The 7,919-nt window shown below is 38.6% G+C and overlaps 1 long non-coding RNA gene across 1 annotated transcript; it reads right to left on the bottom strand.

Moving 5' to 3' along the window:
- Nucleotides 1-3,192: 3,192 nt before the first annotated feature.
- On the bottom strand, nucleotides 3,193-6,903 carry LOC139114585 (uncharacterized). Its single transcript, XR_011547901.1, has 3 exons — nucleotides 6,476-6,903; nucleotides 5,254-5,676; nucleotides 3,193-3,971 (listed from the first exon to the last, which is right to left on the bottom strand). It is a non-coding gene; the product is annotated as an uncharacterized lncRNA (long non-coding RNA).
- Between the last annotated feature and the right edge of the window lie 1,016 nt (nucleotides 6,904-7,919).

Genomic DNA, 7,919 nt, shown 5'->3' with positions numbered 1-7,919 from the left:
GTGATTTCATATGGAGAGCATTATATTCTGTTTCAAGTTCAAGTTTCAAGGTTTGAGGAAGTTATATTTTGCATTGCTCCTCGACCGTCAGATTTCAAAAATCAACGTAAGTTATCTTCGAAGAATATTGCAAAATAGGTAAAAGCTCAGAGTCAGAAATATTTGATTAGGGTTCTGTGCCATCTTCATGACTCGGCTGGCAGATATATCGGGAAATGGGCAAAACGTTTGTGAGGTTCATGTTAAAGGGGAAATGAATACAGTAACATACAATAGATTGGCAGTAATCAAGAAACAACAAAGTACTTTCATATGCAGACGAGTTTCACTTGTATGTTTATTTCAGCTGACCGCCAGAGCAGAAATGAACATCAACAAGTCCAATTAAATATCCTACACTTTCAATTGAATGCATAGTGTCACAGACACAGACACACACACACACACACAAATACATATAGTATTACTGATAGTTTATTTACATATACGTGCATTATGAGAAAAACACTCAGTATTATCATAGGTATATTTAGGTACAAATAGTACACGTATGATAATATAGAGTATTTCGAACTGAAAAAATATGAAAGAGTGACACTCCGACAGATGAGCAATGGATAGTTTTTTAACAAAATCTTGAGACAAGCGAGACACAGCGGCAAAGCAGTGGGATTCAGTTACTTTTTTCCTTTATCGTCATGTCCTGGCTTCCGCTGACAAGAAACCTAACCCGTTGATTTTGTTACACGGCTGCCATTAAAAAATAACACGACTGTCAAACCTGACGGTAGCAACGATCGACGGAACGGAGTCAACCAGTCTGTTTCTAACTTTGGATGTATCGTAAAAAACACTTATCAGTCGAAAAGATAACGTAACAGACAACCCTTTTCAGCTTGTAACTGCAAATCGATGGTTGCATTGGCAATGCTCTTTTGAAGTGGACAGTCAGGTCTTTTTAAAGTTCTACTCAAGGGATTTAGTAGACAATTTATAGTTCAATTTGGCAACGCCCATGTTTTACTATCCTTCACCATGAAAAGGCAGAGCGACGATAACGTGCCTTTAATGTTTTTCAAGTTCAATACCAGAGTTAGTTAATCGCGGTGGTGGGCGACAATTTGAGGAGTAATGAGATTTTTGTTTGTTTAAAATTGTGGCCATTAAATATTTGCAAGGTAATAAAACACTGATTGCTGCCCATGTTATAAAACTGCTGACTGTTTGCTTGAAGTCATAAACCTATTTCTAGTTCTTCGTCAACATTGAGTTTCTCTGGGTTCCACCGGCTGGGCAAGAAACAAGGAAGCGCCCCCATACGACAAGGCATTTTCAAAGGTTTTAATGACTAACCCGAGCTTACGCAGAAAAGACCCATGTTAAAATCATTAATGTCATCGGAGTCCCTCCATCACTGTGACGTCATAAGCAAAAAAACCGAACCAAGTCGCACTTACCATTATCAAGGAAATTTCAAGAAGTTTGAATCGACAAGCATTCAATTAGTGTTCTGTGATGGCGATAATTTCCTTCTAGCTGCAAGCGTGAGTAGGGCTGGGACCGGGAAGAAAACACGCACGCTTTCAAACAATTCAGTTTTGTATAACAACGAATAATATGAGTTTTATCGGTTCCTGATCAATGATGGCCAAGTGAAATGATTCTGAATGAACTTAGCCAGGGTAACTTTGAGCGATATCATGGCTATACGGTCTCCACGAAAGGGAAATATTATCCAGATGAAAGATTAATCCATGATTGTAAATTAAGAGAATTTCCGTTTAAAATCCTTTACAATATTTTGTTTAGCAATGAAAAACTTCACAAACATAATCCTCAGAAATGTCCATCTGAGTTGTGTACTTTTTGTGGTGTCGCCCCAGAAACTCTGGAACATCTTTTTCACTAGTGTTACTATACTGTAGCTTTATGGAGAGAGGGAATTTTTGTATGGGGACAACAATTTAACCTTACTCGTAGTCCAAGTAGACTCTGTCAAATTCTACCTGATCCAAATGAAACGTTGTTAGTCAATTTTATTGGTTTACTTATTAGAAAACATATTTATTACAGTAACTGAGATACAGGGAAGCAAACCAAATTATAGAGGGGTTCTATCATATTGAATATTTTATTGCAAAGAAAAATAACAAATTACAGTCTCATTGAAAAAGTGACAACCCCTCCTACATAATTTATATTAATCTGCAAAATGTCGCTTACATGACAATTTTATACTGTATCTACACTTTATTTATTCATCTATTTATTTATTGTACGGGAAAAATTCAATGGTTGTATGTGAATAATTAATGCATACCTAATAAATCATTGCAAAATAAAAAAAAAGATGAATCCATTCGTTTCCTAATTTTTCTGGCGTTTTCATAAAACGTCTGTATAATTCTAAAGTGCGACAGGAGAATACATCATGCATTTCAGACGATATTCAGACTCTCAAATGATTACAATAGTTTTCTGTTCTGCTGCTTGCGTAGGCTCGTTTTTGAAGCCTATAGAATTTAACGACTCCCCCTTTTTAAATCAAAAGTGTCATTTTTTCGCAAGCGGTTGATGCAGGGTATAGCGACCATTTTTTATTCAAAATATTGGAAATTTCAGGTCTTGATTTCTCTTATCCAAAACTGTATATGTTGACCCCTCATATTTGTTCCTGGTCATAAAGAGACTTTTCAATAACTTAAGTCTCGTCGAACCTTTAAAGATACTTTTTGATGATTGTGTGTTCAGGGTTATGGCTAGAACACTGGGTGTATCCATCATTTTAAATCACGATATTGGTAAATGTTTGGTTATTATCGCAAAGTTTGCACGGCAATCTCTCAGTAAGTGAAAGAGAATGGTTTGCAGTTTCCCTTAGTTTTCAATACAGTGCGTCAATGAAGCGTTTTTCGTGGTATTTAGAAATTTATATTACTGGTGACAACGAAGCACTCTATGGGTGACCGACATGCATTACGAGTCAAAATGTTGCTGTACGTGAATATACAATATCAAGGGAGGGTGAACTGATAGGAAAATAAATTCAGCAAGCTTAAAATTTGCAATGTCTGTAAGTTTTGAATTTGTTCATGCCATCAGCCTGCTATCGAGATCGTGCATCTTTGGAAGTCGATTATCACCAACATTTCAAGATGCTCATCCATACAGCAAATGGACTCTAGCCTTCAATTTACGAACACGATACCTTCTTTTAATCAAAGAAAGTAGGTTACATTTCAATGTATCTCATAAAATCAAAGCGTGGCTTATGAACTGAGAGACTGAACAATCTATTTGGCGTCTGCTAACACGACAAAGCGAACATGTAAACAAGAAAGGCAATGTTCTTCGTTCGCATCGTGCTCTGGTGTACGCGCCCTCTTGCGGTCAAAGTGTTCAATTTTTCGATACTTGTCTTTAATATTTATTGTGTATCACACACTACGTTCGCTGTTGCCTGCCGAAACTCACTCAGTATCCATGAAAAAATTGATCAACAATACAGTTGAACATATTTAGAATGAGCGCGTCTCCATTTTTTAGTTTTTGCCGACAGGGAGAAAGCCACTTTCATTTCATAAAGGTTTTGCCGTAACAGACATGAACATACAAAAGCAAGGGCAATCACTTGATCACAATACTATTTCAGTCTTAAAGGAGTCTTCAAGGAATGACGAAAAGCTTTATCGATGCCACGATTCTTGTCAAGGTCAATCTGAAAGCATGCCACCTTGTGCATCAACAGCACTGCCGATATCCCATCATGCATCGGTGTAAATCAAGTTCTATCTCATACACCGGTGCTTGGTGGTATTTCGGCCATACCGCATCGATTGTCATATCCACATTTGTTGAATAATCCGACGGGTAATCGCTTTTACTTTCTGCATGGCCGGTATCGCTAGGTTTGCGATTCTACGTTCAGCTAAACAATTCTTTATCACTTCATCTGTACCATACCCCAGTTCCTGCAAAAACAAGCACAGGTCACGTGAATCGTAAATGAACTTTACGATAACTTGCGCCCTCTAAAATAAACCACTGGATGAAATTATTATTTCATTCAATAAATGCAAAACATGATCACAAATACAAATACAAATATGCATGCATGCATGCGTTCGTATCGTGCGTATGTACATACATACACATACGTATACGTACATGCGTAAACGTATGTACGTACATACATACATACACACACACACACACACACACACACATATATATATATGTGTGTATGTGTGTGTGTGTGTGTGTGTGTGTGTGTGTGTGTGTGTGTGTGTGTGCGTGCGTGGGGTTGGCAACGTTTGAGATGATAGCTGTATACAACGACTACATAATTTTATTAAACAAGCTTGAAAAGAAGCTTCTGACATTCTCAGGGCGTTTAAAAAGCAAATAGTAAGACCATACACATGCATGATGAGAGCAAAATGTAAAATTTGAATATTCGAAAGAGAGACCGAGTCATGATAGTGACAAATTTCTAAACTGTTGATATATCAAATAACAATGGAATTTGCTGTAAATGTAGTTGAAGGAAACATGTTGACAAGTCAACTGGTTTTTCGCCTTTTCCATTTATCAGTCAGTTGAACTTGCAATTGTAGTTGTCCATGTGTACTTGATTGCTCAAAATGCAATCTATGTACTCCTAATAAGCTGATCATTTTCTACATGCACGTCGAGCACGTGCCAGATGACTGTGTCGATTTTTTTTGCGTCCACATCGCTAACCTTTTCCCGCGAAAGCGTGGTGAATAAAAACAAAAGGATTTAACATTTGAACGTCAACTGATGAAAATTATATGCTAGGTAAATGGTAATCAACTCCATCAACTTGACCCGTTTTCCCCAGAAATCTGGCTGTCAACATTACACATTGCACTGCTACTCTAGGTACGTATACTACTGCGATTTGGGGAGATATCCGCCTAACAAAAGTTAATTAGACCCCTTCCTTTGTCGCACTTCTAATCAAGCGGTCAAGTAGACAGGTGCAAATCCCCAATGATGTGATAACGCGAGGAAAAAGCTAATTGAAGCAAAGAAATCTCTTGCAACAACTACATAAACTCTTCGTTGAAGTGGAATGCTTCCCAGAAAATGTTAAAATAAACAAATCTCGACTAATCCCCGCATGGTCTCCAAGCTGGTTTTCCCTCCCTTAATACGAGTTAAGGTTTTCCTAACTTTCTAATACGGTATCTTTAGACCACAACAAGTGCACTGACAGACAACACTCACCTTATTCGAAGTTAAAGACTGGGGATTTCCACTCGAAAGCATGCATGGAGAGCTTGCTGTTACGAAGTGACGTGTACTGGACTTCTGCTGAATTCTCTCAGCGTGGCTGTGTGGCATTTTACCAGGTCTAAAGGTCCCCGCTCCCTTGAACGTGACGGAATGTCCACCTAGGATCTTGGTATCGAGGAGACGGCGAACCCTGCAACCGACCAGTAATGAATTTTCCTTGACAAGATCTTGTAAACACGGCAAACGCATTCAAGGAATGCTTCCCTAGGCCCATAAAGCTTGCGTGACGTTTAGACACAGCAATAACTGTATGCCACTTACACCATCCTCGAAGAAAGGGCACGATTCAGACGATTTTAGAATGTGTTCCTACTTAAGAATCAAGGATGCACTCCTAAATGTTCGTGTAATTTCCTGAAACATAGAACATGACATCAAAATCATTACATTTATAAACACTAACTTAACTTACAGTGCCGCCATTCAGAAATACACACATTCTCTATAGAATCTTTTTTATGTCGTACGGCTACTCGAACAAAACTTTCCGTTTTGGCTTCCGTGATGGACGCCTATAGTTTCATTTATATGCGTATCTTAAGGCCCCGGCTATTCTTCTCTCTTCCCAATACCTGAACGAAGAGAATCTAACAAATCCATGGCCACTGCTAAGAAAATGTTTTGGATTTAACGACTCAGGACAGGACACAGACCCTTCAAACTCTTATTTCTAATAACCAGATGAATCGTGATACAACCAAGTCCATGGCTAAATGTGTGGAAAAAACCACAGTCGTTTGGTGGGCTATTCAGCTCTGGGACTATTCGCCCCATAGACGAGTGTACAGAAGCGAGAAACACCGTGTTTCTCGCTTCTGTACACTCGTCTATGGGGCGAATAGTCCCAGAGCTGAATACTGTAGCCCCCCCCCCCACGACTGTGGAAAAAACGGTCCTTGGCCTTTCATGATTTTCTTACTTGTTGTCGTCCATGTATAGACTTATTTGCATATAATTTCGCTGAAGTTTTATGAAAATGGTACCAACAACACTAAAGTAGTTTTATGAATTGTTTATCCACGTGTATTCAACAGTATTTGAGGCAGCAGGAAAAAAATTGTCAGAATGCGACAAAGAAATATTTTTTTCTCCTAACGTAACAGTAAGGATTCTTCTTCTTAACCTGACAAGGAAATTGAGTGATGTTACCAACCTTAGCTTGTGTGTGACATCGTTCACCCCGTTGGAACGTTCTTTTTCTATGTATATGCCGTTGAACATACGAAATTTCTAAGCACACTTGATGAAGAATCAAACATGTTTTGCAAGATTAATCAGTTATTGTACTCTCATGTCCTACGAGAATCTGATATTTTGCTGCTGCGCACGGCTGCAATCTCTTCGATCGATACTCGAGATTCACCATCTTCGGCTTGAATAGGTTTACAACAGTAATGTTTACATAGCACCACTTGATACAAATCACATTCCGAACTGTTTATTCCACACTAAAAATCACAGTTCACATTTAGATCAAACCGACAAGATAGAACTGTGCGGGTTCAAGGGTCGCAGTTTGTGTCAAGCATGGTCTGCATGATAGACCACAGTCGTTTGTGGTTCGACACACGGCCAAGGTCCCTGTAAACAATAGAGACATACTTTGTAAATCACTCAGTTGAATTTATAAAGCCACATGATGCCATAAACTGAAATCTGTGAGGGAATTTCTTGATACTTCCAGCGCCGAGAAAGTGGTAGACCAGTTTTTAAACTCAAAGTTGGGGAAAAATAGATTAGCAAGTATTCAGACAACATAGTTTGTATACAGCAAAACGTGTGCCGCAAGCGTTGAGTCATCGACATGTTTTTGAATGTTTGCATAAACAGCTGAAACCCCGTGTGAGGCTGTTCGCACAATCAGTTCAAGTCAGAAACAGATGACCTTCACAATGTTCAAAGTACGCGGAAAAGATTTCAGCTGTCTGTCTCACAAATTGACCCCAAATTTGACAAAAGCTACGCTGTTCCCCGTAACCAGAGGACCTGCCAGCTAGGTCGTCCACGACAACATCAGGAAATAATGTACAGAATCCAGCAGTATCAGTTTAGTTCATCACAACGGTTAGAATTGTAGCAAGATTGACTCTGCCTTGTGTATCGGTACATCAAGGTCTACAATGCTGTACCTACGACAATCCATCTCTTTGTGTCCACGTGACCGGGTGCCTAACACTGACAAACATACATACATACATACATACATACATACATACATACATACATACATACATACATACAGACAGACAGACAGACAGACAGACAGACAGACAGACAGACAGACAGACATACTGCTAGTACGTACATACATACATCCGTAAGTACGTACGTGCGTTCTACATGTTCATACACGTGTATGAATATTCTCACCTCAAAGTATTGATCATAATGAACATTTACATAAAGAATGAGTATCAATATTGGTCCAATGAAAGATAGCTTCTTTACGGTATACACACTCATCCATATAATTTTGCTGTTTCAGGGCTTTTTGATGTATCTGTTTGGAAAACCTATATCACCAGATTAATTTATTACATGCAGATATGTTATTTTGAGCAAAATTCAGACTTGGAGGGTATAATCATAACTTGACA

Source organism: Ptychodera flava, chromosome 16 (assembly GCF_041260155.1).
Source record: "Ptychodera flava strain L36383 chromosome 16, AS_Pfla_20210202, whole genome shotgun sequence".
NCBI classification, from domain to species: Eukaryota; Metazoa; Hemichordata; class Enteropneusta; family Ptychoderidae; genus Ptychodera; species Ptychodera flava.
The sequence above is the reverse complement of the archived record's forward strand: the minus strand, read 5'-3'. Positions and strand labels throughout refer to the sequence as shown.